Source organism: Panulirus ornatus, chromosome 2 (assembly GCF_036320965.1).
Source record: "Panulirus ornatus isolate Po-2019 chromosome 2, ASM3632096v1, whole genome shotgun sequence".
In the NCBI taxonomy this organism is placed as follows: Eukaryota; Metazoa; Arthropoda; class Malacostraca; order Decapoda; family Palinuridae; genus Panulirus; species Panulirus ornatus.
The window spans coordinates 153,691-173,745 of record NC_092225.1 but is presented as its reverse complement, the minus strand read 5'-3'; the positions used below and the strand labels follow the sequence as shown (position 1 = coordinate 173,745).

Genomic DNA, 20,055 nt, shown 5'->3' with positions numbered 1-20,055 from the left:
GTATATACATACGTCCACACACGCAAATATACATACCTACACAGCTTTCCATGGTTTACCCCAGACGCTTCACATGCCCTGATTCGATCCACTGACAGCACGTCAACCCCGGTATACCACATCGATCCAATTCACTCTATTCCTTGCCCTCCTTTCACCCTCCTGCATGTTCAGGCCCCGATTACACAAAATCTTTTTCACTCCATCTTTCCACCTCCAATTTGGTCTCCCACTTCTCCTCGTTCCCTCCACCTCCGACACATATATCCTCTTGGTCAATCTTTCCTCACTCATTCTCTCCATGTGCCCAAACCATTTCAAAACACCCTCTTCTGCTCTCTCAAGCACCCTCTTTTTATTTCCACACATCTCTCTTACCCTTACATTACTTACTCGATCAAACCACCTCACACCACACATTGTCCTCAAACATCTCATTTCCAGCACATCCATCCTCCTGCGCACAACTCTATCCATAGCCCACGCCTCGCAACCATACAACATTGTTGGAACCACTATTCCTTCAAGCATACCCAATTTTTCTTTCTGAGATAATGTTCTCGACTTCCACATATTCTTCAAGGCTCCTAGGATTTTCGCCCCCTCCCCCACCCTATGATCCACTTCCGCTTCCATGGTTCCATCTGCTGGCAGATCCACTCCCAGATATCTAAAACACTTTACTTCCTCCAGTTTTTCTCCATTCAAACTTACCTCCCAATTGACTTGACCCTCAACCCTACTGTACCTAATAACCTTGCTCTTATTCACATTTAGTCTTAACTTTCTTCTTTCACACACTTTACCAAACTCAGTCACCAGCTTCTGCAGTTTCTCACATGAATCAGCCACCAGCGCTGTATCATCAGCGAATAACAACTGACTCACTTCCCAAGCTCTCTCATCCCCAACAGACTTCATACTTGCCCCTCTTTCCAAAACTCTTGCATTTACCTCCCTAACAACCCCATCCATAAACAAATTAAACAACCATGGAGACATCACACACCCCTGCCGCAAACCTACATTCACTGAGAACCAATCACTTTCCTCTCTTCCTACACGTACACATGCCTTACATCCTCGATAAAAACTTTTCACTGCTTCTAACAACTTGCCTCCCACACCATATAATCTTAATACTTTCCACAGAGCATCTCTATCAACTCTATCATATGCCTTCTCCAGATCCATAAATGCTACATACAAATCCATTTGCTTTTCTAAGTATTTCTCACATACATTCTTCAAAGGCAAACACCTGATCCACACATCCTCTACCACTTCTGAAACCACACTGCTCTTCCCCAATCTGATGCTCTGTACATGCCTTCACCCTCTCAATCAATACCCTCCCATATAATTTACCAGGAATACTCAACAAACTTATACCTCTGAAATTTGAGCACTGACTCTTATCCCCTTTGCCTTTGTACAGTGGCACTATGCACGCATTCCGCCAATCCTCAGGCACCTCACCATGAGTCATACATACATTAAATAACCTTACCAACCAGTCAATAATACAGTCACCCCCTTTTTTAATAAATTCCACTGCAATACCATCCAAACCTGCTGCCCTGCCGGCTTATCTTCCGCAAAGCTTTTACTACCTCTTCTCTGTTTACCAAATCATTTTCCCTAACCCTCTCACTTTGCACACAACCTCGACTAAGACACCCTATATCTGCCACTCTATCATGAAGCACATTCAACAAACCTTCAAAATACTCACTCCATCTCCATCTCACATCCCCACTACTTGTTATCACCTCCCCATTTGCGGCCTTCACTGAAGTTCCCATTTGCTCCCTTGTCTTACGCACTTTATTTACCTCCCTCCAGAACATGTTTTTATTCTCCCTTGAATTTAATGATACTCTCTCACCCCAACTCTCATTTGCCCTCTTTTTCATATTTTTTTTTATATTTTGCTTTTTTATGCTTTGTCGCTGTCTCCCGCATTTGCGAGTTAGCGCAAGGAAACAGATGAAAGAAATGGCCCAACCCACCCCCATACACATGTATATACATACAAGTCCACACACGCAAATATACATACCTTTACATCTCAATGTACACATATATATACACACACCAGAAACATACATATATACCCATGCACACAATTGACACTGTCTGCCTTTATTCATTCCCATCGCCACCTCGCCACACATGGAATACTATCCCCCTCCCCCCTCATGTGTGCAAGGTAGCGCTAGTAGAAGACAACAAAGGCCCCATTCGTTTACACTCAGTCTCTAGCTGTCATGCAATAATGCCCGAAACCACAGCTCCCTTTCTCCCTTGGTAAAGTGTGTGAAAGAAGAAAGTTAAGAGTAAATGTGAATAAGAGCAAGGTTATTAGGTACAGTAGGGCTGAGGGATCAAGTCAATTGGGAGGTAAGTTTGAATGGAGAAAAACTGGGGGAAGTAAAGTGTTTTAGATATCTGGGAGTGGATCTGGCAGCGGATGGAAGCATGGAAGCGGAAGTGAATCATAAGGTGGGGGAGGGGGCGAAAATCCTTCACTTCCTCCAGTTTTTCTCCATTCAAGCTTACCTCCCAGTTGACTTGTCCCTCAATCCTACTGTACCTAATAAACTTGCTTTTATTCATATTTACTCTCAGCTTTCTTCCTTCACACACTTTACGAAACTCACTCACCAGCTTCTTCAGTTTTCACCCGAATTAGCCACCAGCGCTATATCATCAGCAAACAACAACTGACTTACTTCTAAAGCCCTCTCATCCACAAGAGACTGCATACTTGCCCCTCTTGCCAAAACTCTTGCATTTACCTTTCCTAACAACCCCATCCATAAAGAAATTAAACAACCATAGAGACATCATGCACCCCTGCCACAAACCAGCATTCACTTAGAACCAATCACTTTCCTCTCTTCCTACTCGTACACATGCCTTATATCCTTGATAAAAACTTTTCACTGCTACCAGCAACTTGCCACCCATACCATGTGTTCTTAATACCTTCCACAGAGTATCTATCAACTCTATCATATGCCTTCTCCAGATCCATAAATGCTACATACAAATCCATTTGCTTTTCTTAGTATTTCTCGTATACATTCTTCAAAGGAAACACCTGATCCACACATCCTCTACCACTTCTGAAAACACACTGCTCTCCCCCAATCTGATGCTCTTTACATGTCTTCTCGCTCTCAATCAATACCCTCCCATATAATTTCCCAGTAATAATCAAGAAACTTTTACCTCTGTAATTTGAACACTCACCTTTATTCCCTTTGGCCTTGTACAAATCCACTATGCCTGCATTCTGCCAATCTTCAGGCTCTTCATCATGAGTCATACATATGTTGAATATCCTCACCAACCAGTCAACGACAGAGTCACCCCTTTTTTTTTTAATAGATTCTACTGCCATACTATGCAAACCTGACGCCTTGCCAGCTTTCATCTTCCGCAAAGCTTTCACTACCTCTTCTGTGTTTACCAGATCATTCTCCCTGACCCTCTCACTTCGCACACCACCTCGGCCAAAACACCCTATATCTGCCACTCTATCATCTAACACATTCAAGAAACCTTCAAGATACTCACTCCATCTCCTTTTCACATCACCACTACTTGTTATTACCACCCCATTAGCCTCCTTCACCGATTTTTCCCATTTGTTTTCATGTCATATGCAGTTTATTTACTTCCTTCCAAAACATCTTTTTATTCTCCTTAGAATTTAATGATACTCTCTCACCCCCACTCTCAATTGCCCTCTTTTTCACCTCTTGCACCTTTCTCTTGACCTCTTGCCTCTTTCTTTTATACATCTCTTAGTCATTTGCACTATTTCCCTGCCAGAATCGACCAAATGCCTCTCTCTTCTCTTTCACTAATAATCTTACTTCTTGATCCCACCACTCACTACCCTTTCTAATCTTCCCATCTCCCATGCTTCTTATGCCACAAGCATTTTTTGTGCAAGCCATCACTGCTTCCCTAAATACATCTCATTCCTCTCGCACTCCCCTTACATCCTTTGCTCTCACCTTATTCCATTCTGCACTCAGTCTCTCATGGTACTTCCTCACACAAATCTTTTTCCCGAGGTCACTTACTCTCACTACTCTCTTTACCCCAACATTCTCTCTTCTTTTCTGAAAACCCATACAAATCTTCACCTCTGCCTCTACAAGATAATGATCAGACATCCCTCCAGTTGTACCTTTTAGCACATTAACATCCAAAAGTCTCTCTTTCACATGCCTATCAATTAACACATAATCCAATAACGTTCTCTGGCCATTTTTCTTTCTTACATACGTATACTTATGTATATCTCTCTTTTTAAACCAGGTATTCCTGATCACCAGTCCTTTTTCAGCACACAAATCTACAAGGTCTTAACCATTTCCATTTACAACACAACACCCCATGTACACCAATTTTTTCCTCAACTGCCATATCACTCATCTTTCCATTGAAATCACCCATCACTATGTGATTATTACATGAAAGTGCACTTGGGAACTTATCGTGTTTCATTATCCCCGTGGACTCATAGGAATATATCTTTCCTCTTTCATACTATTTCGCCATTTCCCATGTTAGCGAGGTAACTTTAAGAACAGAGGAATGGGCCTTTGAGGGAATATTCTCACCTGGCCCTCTTCTTTGTTCCTTCTTTTGGAAAAAAATAAAAAATGAGAGGGGAGGATTTCCAGCCCTGTGCTCCCTTCCCCTTTCGTCGTGCGAAAGGGGAAAGTTGACTGAAAATGTTAATAAGAGCAAGGTTATTAGGTTCAATAGGGTTAAGGGACAAGTTAACTGTGTTATAAATTTGAATGAAGAAAAATTGGAAGGTGTTTTAGATATCTGGGAGTTGACTTAGCAGCAATTGGAACCATGGAAGTGGAAGTGATTCACAGGGTGGGGGAGGGGTGAAGGTTCTGGGAGCGATGAAGAATGTGTGGAAGGAGAGAATTTTATCTTGAAGAGCAGAAATTGGTATGTTTGAAGGAATAGTAGTTCCAACAATATTATATGGTTGCAAGGCATGGGCTGTGGATATGGTTGTACAGAGGAGGGTTGATGTGTTGGAAATTAAATGTTTGAGGACAATATGTGGTGTAAGGTGGTTTGATCAAGTAAGTAATGAAAATGTAAGAGAGATGTGTGGTATCAAAGAGAGTGTGGTTGAGAGAGCAGAAGAGGGTATGTTGAAATGGCTTTGACATAAGGAGAGAATGAGTGAGGAGAGATTGACAAAGAGAATATCTGTGTCAGAGGTGGAGGGAAGAAGAAGCTGGAGACCAAATTGGAGGTGGAAGGATAGAGTGAAAAAGATTTTGCGTGATTGGGGTCTGAACATACAGGAGGGTGAAAGGTGAGCAAAGAATAGAGTTAATTGGAACAATGTGGTATACTGGTCTCGATTTGCTGTAAATGGACTGAACCAGGGCATGTGAAGCATCTGGGGTAAACCATGGAAAGGTCTGTGGGGCCTGGATATGGATAGAGACTGAGTGTGAACGAATGCGGCCTTTTTTGTCTTTTCCTGGTGCTCCCTCGCTGAAGTGGGGGTGGCGGGGTAGCAACAGGATTGGAGGAAGGCAAGCAAGTATGAATATGTACATGCGTATATATATATGTCTATTTATTATACTTTATTATACTTTGTCGCTGATTCCCGCATTAGCTAGGTAGCGTAAGGAAACAGACGAAAGAATGGCCCAACCCACATACATACACCCAACCCACATACATACACATATATATACATACACCTCCACACATGCACATATACATACCTATACATCTCAGTGTATACATATATGTGCACACACAGACATATACATACATACACATGTACATAATTCATACTGTTTGTCCTTATTCATTCCTGTTGCCACCCTGCCACATGTGAAATGAAAACCTCTTCTCCCCCAAATGTGCCTCAGGTAGCGCTAGGAAAAGACAACAAAGTCCACATTCGTTCACACCAAGTCTCTAGCTGTCATGTATAATGCACCGAAACCACAGCTCCCTTTCTACATCCAGGCCCCACAAGACTTTCCATGGTTCCATCCGCTGCCAAATCCACTCCCAGATATCTAAAACACTTCACTTCCTCCAGTTTTTCTCCATTCAAACTTCCCTCCCAATTATCTTGTCCCTCAACCCTACTGTGCTTAATAACCTTGCTCTTATTCACATTTACTCGTAGCTTTCTTCTTTCACACACTTTACCAAACTCAGTCACCAGCTTCTGCAGTTTCTCACCCAAATCAGCCACCAGCACTGTATCATCAGCGATCAGCAACTAACTCACTTCCCAAGCTCTCTCATCCACAACAGCCTGCATAATTGCCCCTCTTTCCAAAACTCTTGCATTCACCTCCCTAACAACCCCATCCATAAACAAATTTAACAACCATGGAGACATCACTCACCTCTGCCGCAAACCAACATTCACTGAGAACCAATCACTTTCCTCTCTTCCTACACGTACACATATCTTACATCCTCGATAAAAACTTTTCACTGCTTCTAACAACCTACCTCCCACACCATATATTCTTAATACCTTCCACAGAGCATCTCTATCAACTCTTATCATATGCCTTCTCCAGATCCATAAATGCTACATACAAAGCCATTTGCTTTTCTAAGTATTTCTCACATACATTTTTCAAAGCAAACACCTGATCCACATATCCTCTTCCACTTCTGAAACCACAATGCTCATCCCCAATCTGATGCTCTGTACATGCCTTCACCCTCTCAATTAATACCCTCCCATATAATTTCCCAGGAATACTCAACAAACTTATATCTCTGTAATTTGAGCACTCTTAGTCCCTTTGCCTTTGTACAATGGCACTATGCAAGCATTCTGCCAGCCCTCAGGCACCTCACCATGAGTCATACATACATTAAATAACCTTACCAACCAGTCAACAATACAGTCATCCCCTTTTTTAATAAATTCCACTGTAATACCATCCAAACCTGCTGCCTTGCCGGCCTTTATCTTCGCAAAGCTTTTACTACCTCCTCTCTGTATACCAAATCATTCTACTTACCCCTCTCACTTTGCACACCACCTCGACCAAAACACTCTATATCTGCCACTCTATCATCAAGCACATTCAACAAACCTTCAAAATACTCACTCCATCTCCTTCTCACATCACCACTACTTGTCATCACCTCCCCATTAGCCCCCTTCATTGCTGTTCCCATTTGTTCCCTTGTCTTACGCACTTTATTTACCTCCTTCCAAAGCCTCTTTTTATCCTCCCTAAAATTTAATGATACTCTCTCACCCCAACTCTCATTTGCCCTCCTTTTCACCTCTTGCATCTTTCTCTTGACCTCCTGCCTCTTTCTTTTATACATCTCCCAGTCATTTGCATTATTTCCCTGCAAAAATCGTCCAAATGCCTCTCTCTTCTCTTTCACTAAGAATCTTACTTCTTCATCCCTCCACTCACTACCCTTTCTAATCTGCCCACCTCCCTCACTTCTCATGCCACAAGCATCTTTTGCGCAAGCCATCACTGCTTCCCTAAATACATCCCATTCCTCCCCCACTCCCCTTACATCCTTTGTTTTCACCTTTTTCCATTCTGTACTCAGCCTCTCCTGGTACTTCCTCACACAAGTCTCCTTCCCAAGCTCACTTACTCTCACCACTCTCTTCACCCCAACATTCTTCTTTTCTGAAAACCTCGACAAATCTTTACCTGCACCCCCACAAGATAATGATCAGACATCCCTCCAGTTGCACCTCTCAGCACGTTAACATCCAAAAGTCTCTCTTTTGCGCTCCTATCGATTAACACATAATCCAATAATGCTCTCTGGCCATCTCTGCTACTTACATACGTATACTTATGTATATCTCTCTTTTTAAACCAGATATTCCCAATCACCAGTCCTTTTTCAACACATAAATCTACAAGCTCTCCACCATTTCCATTTACAACAGTAAACGCCCCATGTACGCCTGTTATTCCCTCAACTGCCACATTACTCACCTTTGCATTCAAATCACCCATCACTATAACCCGGTCTCATGCATCAAAGCTACAAACACAGTCACTCAGCTGCTCCCAAAACACTTGCCTCTCATGATGTTTCTTCTCATGCCCAGGTGCATATGCACCAATAATCACCCATCTCTCTCCATCCACTTTCAGTTTTACCCATATCAGTCTAGAGTTTACTTTTTTATACTCTATCACATACTCCCACTACTCCTGTTTCAGGAGTAGTGCTACCTCTTCCCTTGCTCTTGTCCTGTCACTAACCCCTGACTGTACTCCCAAGACATTCCCAAACCACTCTTCCCCTTTACCCTTGAGCTTCATCTCACTCAGAGCCAAAACATCCAGGTTCCTTTCCTCAAACATACTACCCATCTCTCCTTTTTTCTCATCTTGGTTACATCCACACCCAGTCTGAGCCTTTGAGGAGGATGAGCACTTCCCGCGTGACTCCTTCTGTTTCCCCATTTAGAAAGTTAAATTACAAGGAAGGGAGGGTTTCTAGCCCCCCGCTTGTGTCTCCTATAGTCGCCTTCTACAACACGTAAGGAATGCGTGGGAAGTATTCTTTCTCCCCTATCCGCAGGGATGTCTGTTTATATGTATGTATATGTTGATATGTATATGTATGTGTTTTTGCTTCTATGGGTGTTTATGTATATATATATATATGTATATGAGTGGATGGTCCATTCTTTGTCTGTTTCTTGGAGCTACTTCACTGATGCGGGAAACAGTTGGTTATGTATATATATGCGTATATGAATGAATGGGCCATTCTTTGTCTGTTTCCTGGAGCTACCTCACTGATGTGGGAACCAGTGATTAAGTGTAGTAATAGAAATAAATCATAGGATTAATGAGAGGGCCTTGATTAGGGTCTTAGTTACCCATGCTTTCTCAGCTTACATAAGAAATATAGATCACTGAATAGAAAGTTTGAAGAGAGTTGATGCTTGGAGAATTAGTGAGATGGAAGCCTTTTGATTCTACTTTTGTCAGCAGAGAGATGGAGGATGAGCAATCCTAGATATGTGAGCTGGATTCCATATTTAGGCAAATAAGCCCCTGTAGATATGAAATAGCTGCACTCAAGAAAAATAATTTTGGCACCTGTACATCACTCCCAGCTTTTGGGAAGCTGACTTTGTGATGCTGATTAGATTGATGGGTGAAGAACAGTTGATTGAATTCAAGCTGCCATTTAGCTGAAAATGCATTGTTAAAAAATTACGTAATTGAAGGAGATAAAGAAAGGTATGCTTGGCTACTTCTCCCCTTTGAATAAGCACATGAGTGAAGTCTATCTACAAAGTACAGGAAGTTAAATAGAAAAATGTTTTGTAGTTTATACATTATACATTTAGTGGTGATCAGTTGAACATTATGTGAGTAAAGTTACATATTTGTTTAACTGCAGTAGTATTGCATTGACATTCATTATGTATTTAATAGTGAACATTAAGTGATGTAAAGTTATATACTAGCTCAATTGCAGTAGTATTTTGTTGACATACATTATATATTTAATAGTGTACTTACAAGTGAAGTCACATACTTGTCAAACTGCAGTACTACTATTATATTTTTTATGTATTTTCCTTTGTTGCTGTCTCCCGTGTTAGCGAGGTAGCGCAAGGAAACAGACAAAAGAATGGCCCAACCCACCCACATACACATGTATATACATACACATCCACACACACACAAATATACATACCTAAACATCTCAACGTATACATATATATACACACACAGACATATACATATATACATGTGTACATAATTCATACTGTCTGCCTTTATTCATTCCCATCACCACCCTGCCACACATGGAATAACAACCCCCGTCCCCCCTCATGTGCGCGAGGTAGCGCTAGGAGAAGACAACAAAGGCCACATTCGTTCACACTCATTCTCTAGCTGTCATGTAATAATGCACCGAAACCACAGCTCCCTTTCCACATCCAGGCCCCACACAACTTTCCATGGTTTACCCCAGATGCTTCACATGTCCTGGTTCAATCCATTGACAGCACGACGACCCCGGTATACCACATCGTTCCAGTTCACTCTATTCCTTGCATGCCTTTCACCCTCTTGCATGTTCAGGCCCCGATCACTCAGAATCTTTTTCACTCCATCTTTCCACCTCCAATTTGGTCTTCCACTTCTCCTTGTTCCCTCCACCTCTGACACATATATCCTCTTGGTCAATCTTTCGTCACTCATTCTCTCCATGTGACCAAACCATTTCAAAACACCCTCTTCTGCTCTCTCAACCACACTCTTTTTTATTACCACACATCTCTCTTACCCTATTATTACTTACTCGATCAAACCACCTCACACCACATATTGTCCTCAAACATCTCATTTCCAGCACATCCACCCTCTTCCGCACAACTCTATCTATAGCCCATGCCTGGCAACCATATAACATTGTTGGAACCACTGTTCCTTCAAACATATCCATTTTTGCTTTCCAAGATAATGTTCTCGACTTCCACACATTCTTCAAGGCTCCCAGAATTTTCGCCCCCTCCCCCACCCTATGATTCACTTCCGCTTCCATGGTTCCATCCGCTGCCAAATCCACTCCCAGATATCTAAAACACTTCACTTCCTCCAGTTTTTCTCCATTCAAACTTACCTACCAATTGATTTGTCCCTCAACCCTACTGTACCTAACCTCAACCCTACTGTGCCTGATAACCTTGCTCTTATTCACATTTACTCTTAGCTTTCTTCTTTCACACACTTTACCAAACTCAATAACCAGCTTCTGCAGTTTCTCACCTGAATCAGCCACCAGTGCTGTATCATCAGCGAACAACAACTGACTCACCTCCCAAGCTTTCTCATCCGCAACAGACTGCATACTTGCCCCTCTTTCCAAAACTCTTGCATTCACCTCGCTAACAACCCCATCCATAATCAAATTAAACAACCATGGAGACATCACACACCTTTCCCGCAAACCTACATTCACTGAGAACCAATCACTTTCCTCTCTTCCTACACGTGCACATGCCTTACATCCTCGATAAAAACTTTTCATTGCTTCTAACAGCTTGCCTCCCACACCATATATTCTTAATACCTTCCACAGAGCATCTCTATCAACTCTTATCATATGCCTTCTCCAGATCCATAAATGCTACATACAAAGTCATTTGCTTTTGTAAGTGTTTCTCACATACATTTTTCAAAGCAAACACTTGATCCACACATCCTCTACCACTTCTGAAACCACACTGCTCTTTCCCAATCTGATGCTCTGTACATGCCTTCACCCTCTCAATCAATACCCTCCCATATAATTTCCCAGGAATACTCAACAAACTTATACCTATGAAATCTGAACACTCACTTTTATCCCCTTTGCCTTTGTACACTGGCACTATGCAAACATTCCTCCAATCCTCAGGCACCTCACCATGAGTCATACATACATTAAATAACCTTACCAACCGGTCAGCAGCAATACAGTCACCCCCTTTTTTAATAAATTCCACTGCAGTACCATCCAAACCCGCTGCCTTGCTGGCTTTCATCTTTCGCAAAGCTTTTAGTACGTCTGCTCTGTTTACCAAATCATTCTCCCTAACCCTCTCACTTTGCACACCACCTTGACCAAAACACCCTATATCTGCCACTCTATCATCAAACACATTCAACAAACCTTCAAAATGCTCACTCCATCTCCTTCTCACATCACCACTACTTGTTATCACCTCCCCATTAGCCCCCTTCACTGAAGTTTCCATTTGTTCCCTTGTCTTACGCACTTTATTTCCCTCCTACCAAAGCATCTTTTATTTCTCCCTAAAATTTAATGATACTCTCCCACCCCAACTCTCATTTGCCCTCTTTTTCACCTCTTGCACCTTTCTCATGACCTCCTGCCTCTTTCTGTTATACATCTCCCACTCATTTGCATTATTTTCCTGCAAAAATCGTCCAAATGTCTCTCTCTTCTCTTTCACTAATAATCTTACTTCTTCATCCCACCACTCACTTCCCTTTCTAATCTGCCCACCTCCCACGCTTCTCATGCCACAAGCATCTTTTGCGCAAGCCGTCACTGCTTCCCTAAATACATCCCATTCCTCCCCCACTCCCCTTACATCCTTTGTTCTCACCTTTTTCCATTCTGTACTCAGTCTCTCCTGGTACTTCCTCACACAAGTCTCCTTCCCAAGCTCACTTACTCTCACCACTCTCTTCACCCCAACATTCTCTCTTCTTTTCAGAAAACCTCTACAAATTTTCATGTTCGCCTCCACAAGATAATGATGAGACATCCCTCCAGTTGCACCTCTCAGCACATTAACATCCAAAAGTCTCTCTTTCACGCGTCAATCAATTAACATGTAATCCAATAACGCTCTCTGGCCTTCTCTCTTACTTACATATGTATACTTATGTATATCTCTCTTTTTAAACCAGGTATTCCCAATCACCAGTCCTTTTTCAGTACTGCTGTGTTGACATATATTATTCATGTAATGGTGAACATTAAATGATGAATATTTTCACGCTGGTTGCTTTGCAGTAATATAGTAGTTGACATACACATACTTATGAGAAAACTGTTATTTTCTTTGGTTTTGCATTTGCTCATGAGTTGTTTATGACTTTCACAGTTGTAGTGATTGGACAATTGTTGTATCTATATGAGCAGTGGTTGGAACAGGGAGATTGTGGTGACAGATGTTGGTCAGGGCCATTGCCCTTCTTACCATCAAAGAAATGTATGGAGTGGCTGTGGTCAGCTGGGTTACAACTCCAATGGTCAGGGGCTGTGCACTGTTATTTACATTGTGGTGACTGCATCTCCAGTGAGTTATTGGTTCATTAGTTCAGTGGCAAAGGTTTCTAATTTGTATATCTCTTTCACAATCGCATTCATTGGAGGTAGACTGTCTTATGTGAAGATGTTAGGTCCAGTCTCTCACAATTTAAGTATCAGTCTTGGGTGTGAAGGGGAGAGAGAGTTCAGGTCGACATGTTAACCTCTAGGAGGTCCAAGACTGCCATCGACTCATGTCCTACCCCATTTAGGGTTGGACGACGTGTGTACAGGATAGAGTGCAGAATGGAGGATATGGTTATGCCCAACATGTTTATGTTATTACAGGGTTGAATTGTGTTATTTTGAAATTGAACAAGGATAAATGAATGATTCTTGAACAGAGATATAGGGAGGAACTGCATTTTAGCACAGTTATGTTAAACAAAGTCATAGCTTCCACACTCACTGATGGCGCTCTGGTCAAAATTGAGAGATGAAATATGATCAAACAAGAAAGAGAATGAGTTTTAAAGGAAGTAGGGCAGAAAATGTGAGTTGCAGTGTGGAAAGTGGGATCATCAGCACAGGATTGAATAGGGTCAGAATTAAAAGAGGGATCTTTTATGTAGGGAAGAAAGAGAGTAGGTGAAAGGACAGAGCCCTAAGGAACACCAGTGATGCAAGGATAGGAAGGGAAGTCATTCTGTTGATGACCACTGCAATGGGATGGCCTGAGAGGAGACTGTACATGAAAAAAAACTGAGAGAAGCAGAGAAAGTAAAGAAGGGAATTTAGAAAGCAAAGACTAATGATACACCAAATGCTTTGGAAATGCCAAAGGCTATGGCAGAAGTTTATCCAAACTCCTTTGAGAGGGGAAGACTTGAGGTGAATAACTTAGGAGAGAATATCGCTAGTAGACCAAGCACTGTGAAATCCATACAGGGATTCTAAGTGTTTGAGAAAGTGAGTTTAGATGACTTTCAAAGACTTTCAAGATAAAAGTGAAAAAATGGGGCATTAGTTTGAGGGATTACAGTGATATCTTTCTAAGGGATGGGCTGCACCAAGGTGTGCTTACAAGAGGAAGGGAAAAGTTTGGGTTTTTTGACAGAGGTAAATACCTTGTCCACTGGCAGCTGGTAGAGTACTTGAAAGACCCTGCTCGAAGAGAATGCAGGGTATGGCATGGGTTTAGTTAGAGGGGATAGAGGCAGAGTTGAGTTAAAGGGAAAGAAGCTACCAGAAAGACTAGCTTTATCAGATGGAGGGTTAGCAATAGATTGATCACAATCAGAAGAGAGAAGGAAAGGCAGTACTGAAGTTGTTGGAGATGTTTTTGGTAAAGGATCAAAAATTTGTTAGTGGAAGTAGTTAAGTCAGCACACTTTCTTTTTATGTAAAAGTGCTTGACTTTGCAAAGAGCGGCTTTACAATTATTCTGAGCTGAAATGAAAGCAGAATGGGTTTCATGAGAAGGGAAGTTTCATGGTCCATTATGTGCCATTCCTAATGTGATAAGTATCAAAGTATGAGCAATCAAACCCTGATTAAGGGGAAAAAGATTGAGAAGTTAGGAAGTAGGACTTTGTCTCAACCAAGGACACCATCTTAATCAAGATAACCTTTGCAATTTGTTCAGGACAGCACGAGGTATCCAAGCCAGAAAAGTAGTACCCATCCCAGGGGGAGTGAGACATGGATATCCTTTGAGCTCTCTCATAATGCCAAACTTTCCATTTCATGGGGGGGGGGGAATAGGATTGGCATGCCAATTAGAAATTGAAATTAACCAAAATAAGGTTGTGGTCAGAGGACCCTAAGGAGGCAGAAATGGTGTATGGTTGGGTTCAGGGGTAAAAAAAGAGGTCAAGTGTGTATTAGAAGAATGGTGATGATGGTTGGGATCTTGAGTAGAATGTTTAATTAATTGTTCCAGATCATTAAGGAGAGAAAAAGAAAAGGCCTTACTCCATCAGGAATCTTCCTGGTTAGAGTATAACCGATCTTTGAGGTGCACAGATGCTCCTTGAGTTATGTTGGGTTATGTTCTGAGAAACCCATCGTAAGTTGAAAATATTTTAACACTAAAATACATTTAATACTGTGCATCTAATCTACCCGAACATTATAGCTTACTTTAAACATTCCCCAGAACACTTAAATCAGCCTATAGTTGGACAAAATCATAGAACACAAAGCCTATTTTGTAACATAGTGTTGAATATCTCACCACTATAAAGTCAAAAAATCATAAGTCAAGGCATCATAAGTTGAGGGTCATATGTACATTGAATTCCCCTGTGAAGAGAGTAGATCTTCATAGCACGTAGTCAAATGTACCTAGAGGGCTTGGAAGAAATAAACAAAATACAGAAACAGAGTAATAGAGGTGAGAGAGATTTTGAACCAGATGTCTTCAGAGTTAGGAGATGCAAGATCCATGAAGCAATCAGTGGATGTTTTTGTATTACAGTAGGGGCAAACTTAATCCTTGGAAAAGAAACAGTGATAACAGAAAAAGGGGGACCCATCAGGAAGGAGGAGAGAAACAGAAAACAGAGTAACAAGATGTACATGAGTTCCCAACCATTGAGCATACAAAAGCTGAGTTCAGCAGAAACTCATGCCTTGTCAAATAGTGGGTTGATGAGGTCATGGTCATGGCAGTCACTGACTTGGAGGATCTCATGAAAGACTGAACAAATGACACCACTGGTGGAATGGTTATTGAAGGGGAAATTCCTATGGATTTCACTCAAATATGTAGGACATTAGAGGGTTCTTACCCCCATTGAGCCAAAGTCACTCATTTTTTCACAAACAAAGGAAATTAATTGAAACTCCTATTTGGGCCAAAGTGAGATGAGCAGAGAACACACGTGCTTTCCCTTGATTTACTGCCTGGTTAGATGCAAGCTAGTTTTATATTGGGCTAGAAGGGACTAGCTGTATTTCTTGGCCTTTTACGTGTTTGGAATGTTCTTGTTTTATATTTTTCTAATTGTCTGTGTCCATTCATTAGCTTTGGTGGGCCCACTATACATGATAATTCAAATTTTTTTTCTTGTTTTTTCATCTTACTTGAACCTTGGACAAGGTTGTTTTTCATTCATTTCTATAGTTCACCATGTTTAGGCTAAAAAAGGACTCTCTCTTTAATCAAATGTCACCTATAATTTTCTGCAGTATCTTGTATGAGTTCTTTTTTTTTTTTTTTTTTTTTTTGCCGCTGTCTCCCGCGTTTGCGAGGTAGCGCAAGGAAACAGACGAAAGAAATGGCCCAACCCACCCCCATACACATGTATATACATACGTCCACACATGCAAATATACATACCTACACAGTTTTCCATGGTTTACCCCAGATGTTTCACATGCCTTGATTCAATCCACTGACAGCACGTCAACCCCGGTATACCACATCGCTCCAATTCACTCTATTCCTTGCCCTCCTTTCACCCTCCTGCATGTTCAGGCCCCGATCACACAAAATCTTTTTCACTCCATCTTTCCACTTCCAATTTGGTCTCCCTCTTCTCCTCGTTCCCTCCACCTCCGACACATATATCCTCTTGGTCAATCTTTCCTCACTCATTCTCTCCATGTGCCCAAACCATTTTAAAACACCCTCTTCTGCACTCTCAACCACGCTCTTTTTATTTCCACACATCTCTCTTACCCTTACGTCACTTACTCGATCAAACCACCTCACACCACACATTGTCCTCAAACATCTCATTTCCAGCACATCCATCCTCCTGCGCACAACTCTATCCATAGCCCACGCCTCGCAACCATACAACATTGTTGGAACCACTATTCCTTCAAACATACCCATTTTTGCTTTCCGAGATAATGTTCTCGACTTCCGCACATTCTTCAAGGCTCCCAGAATTTTCGCCCTCTCCCCCACCCTATGATCCACTTCCGCTTCCATGGTTCCATCCGCTGCCAGATCCACTCCCAGATATCTAAAACACTTCACTTCCTCCAGTTTTTCTCCATTCAAACTCACCTCCCAATTGACTTGACCCTCAACCCTACTGTACCTAATAACCTTGCTCTTATTCACATTTACTCTTAACTTTCTTCTTTCACACACTTTACCAAACTCAGTCACCAGCTTCTGCAGTTTCTCACATGAATCAGCCACCAGCGCTGTATCATCTGCGAACAACAACTGACTCACTTCCCAAGCTCTCTCATCCCCAACAGACTTCATACTTGCCCCTCTTTCCAAAACTCTTGCATTCACCTCCCTAACAACCCCATCCATAAATAAATTAAACAACCATGGAGACATCACACACCCCTGCCGCAAACCTACATTCACTGAGAACCAATCACTTTCCTCTCTTCCTACACGTACACATGCCTTACATCCTCGATAAAAACTTTTCACTGCTTCTAACAACTTGCCTCCCACACCATATATTCTTAATACCTTCCACAGAGCATCTCTATCAACTCTATCATATGCCTTCTCCAGATCCATAAATGCTACATACAAATCCATTTGCTTTTCTAAGTATTTCTCACAAACATTCTTCAAAGCAAACACCTGATCCACACATCCTCTACCACTTCTGAAACCACACTGCTCTTCCCCAATCTGATGCTTTGTACATGCCTTCACCCTCTCAATCAATACATACATATATATATATATATATATATATATATATATATATATATATATATATATATATATATATATTTTTTTTTTTTTTTTTGTTGCTGTCTCCCGCGTTTGCGAGGTAGCGCAAGGAAACAGATATATGTATATATATATATATATATATTTTTTTTTTTATTATACTTTGTCGCTGTCTCCCGCGTTTGCGAGGTAGCGCAAGGAAACAGACGAAAGAAATGGCCAAACCCCCCCCCATACACATGTATATACATACGTCCACACACGCAAATATACATACCTACACAGCTTTCCATGGTTTACCCCAGACGCTTCACATGCCTTGCTTCAATCCACTGACAGCACGTCAACCCCGGTATACCACATCGCTCCAATTCACTCTATTCCTTGCCCTCCTTTCACCCTCCTGCATGTTCAGGCCCCGATCACACAAAATCTTTTTCACTCCATCTTTCCACCTCCAATTTGGTCTCCCTCTTCTCCTAGTTCCCTCCACCTCCGACACATATATCCTCTTGGTCAATCTTTCCTCACTCATCCTCTCCATGTGCCCAAACCACTTCAAAACACCCTCTTCTGCTCTCTCAACCACGCTCTTTTTATTTCCACACATCTCTCTTACCCTTACGTTACTCACTCGATCAAACCACCTCACACCACACATTGTCCTCAAACATCTCATTTCCAGCACATCCACCCTCCTGCGCACAACTCTATCCATAGCCCACGCCTCGCAACCATACAACATTGTTGGAACCACTATTCCTTCAAACATACCCATTTTTGCTTTCCGAGATAATGTTCTCGACTTCCACACATTCTTCAAGGCCCCAAGGATTTTCGCCCCCTCCCCCACCCTATGATCCACTTCCGCTTCCATGGTTCCATCCGCTGCCAGATCCACTCCCAGATATCTAAAACACTTCACTTCCTCCAGTTTTTCTCCATTCAAACTCACCTCCCAATTGACTTGACCCTCAACCCTACTGTACCTAATAACCTTGCTCTTATTCACATTTACTCTTAACTTTCTTCTTCCACACACTTTTCCAAACTCAGTCACCAGCTTCTGCAGTTTCTCACATGAATCAGCCACCAGCGCCGTATCATCAGCGAACAACAACTGACTCACTTCCCAAGCTCTCTCATCCCCAACAGACTTCATACTTGCCCCTCTTTCCAAAACTCTTGCATTTACCTCCCTAACAACCCCATCCATAAACAAATTAAACAACCATGGAGACATCACACACCCCTGCCGCAAACCTACATTTACTGAGAACCAATCACTTTCCTCTCTTCCTACACGTACACATGCCTTACATCCTCGATAAAAACTTTTCACTGCTTCTAACATATACATATACATATTTTTTTTTTTTTTTTTTTTTTTTTGCCGCTGTCTCCCGCGTTTGCAAGGTAGCGCAAGGAAACAGACGAAAGAAATGGCCCAACCCACCCCCATACACATGTATATACATACGTCCACACACGCAAATATACATACCTACACAGCTTTCCATGGTTTACCCCAGACGCTTCACATGCCTTGATTCAATCCACTGACAGCACGTCAACCCCGGTATACCACATCCCTCCAATTCACTCTATTCCTTGCCCTCCTTTCACCCTCCTGCATGTTCAGGCCCTGATCACACAAAATCTTTTTCACTCCATCTTTCCACCTCCAGTTTGGTCTCCCTCTTCTCCTCGTTCCCTCCACCTCCAACACATATATCCTTTTGGTCAATCTTTCCTCACTCATTCTCTCCATGTGCCCAAACCATTTCAAAACACCCTCTTCTGCTCTCTCAACCACGCTCTTTTTATTTCCACACATCTCTCTTACCCTTACGTTACTTACTCGATCAAACCACCTCACACCACACATTGTCCTCAAACATCTCATTTCCAGCACATCCATCCTCCTGCGCACAACTCTATCCATAGCCCACGCCTCGCAACCATACAACATTGTTGGAACCATTATTCCTTCAAACATACCCATTTTTGCTTTCCGAGATAATGTTCTCGACTTCCACACATTCTTCAAGGCTCCCAGAATTTTCGCCCCCTCCCCCACCCTATGATCCACTTCCGCTTCCATGGTTCCATCCGCTGCCAGATCCACTCCCAGATATCTAAAACACTTCACTTCCTCCAGTTTTTCTCCATTCAAACTCACCTCCCAATTGACTTGACCCTCAACCCTTCTGTACCTAATAACCTTGCTCTTATTCACATTTACTCTTAACTTTCTTCTTTCACACACTTTACCAAACTCAGTCACCAGCTTCTGCAGTTTCTCACATGAATCAGCCACCAGCGCTGTATCATCAGCGAACAGCAACTGACTCACTTCCCAAGCTCTCTTATCCCCAACAGACTTCATACTTGCCCCTCTTTCCAAAACTCTTGCATTCACCTCCCTAACAACCCCATCCATAAACAAATTAAACAACCATGGAGACATCACACACCCTGCCGCAAACCTACATTCACTGAGAACCAATCACTTTCCTCTCTTCCTACACGTACACATGCCTTACATCCTCGATAAAAACTTT

General features: G+C 42.0%; 1 protein-coding gene across 2 annotated transcripts in view; it reads left to right on the top strand.

Moving 5' to 3' along the window:
• LOC139753297 (uncharacterized) overlaps positions 1 to 20,055 on the top strand; it is a 138,768-nt gene that overhangs the window by 45,817 nt on the left and 72,896 nt on the right. The window lies entirely within an intron of this gene.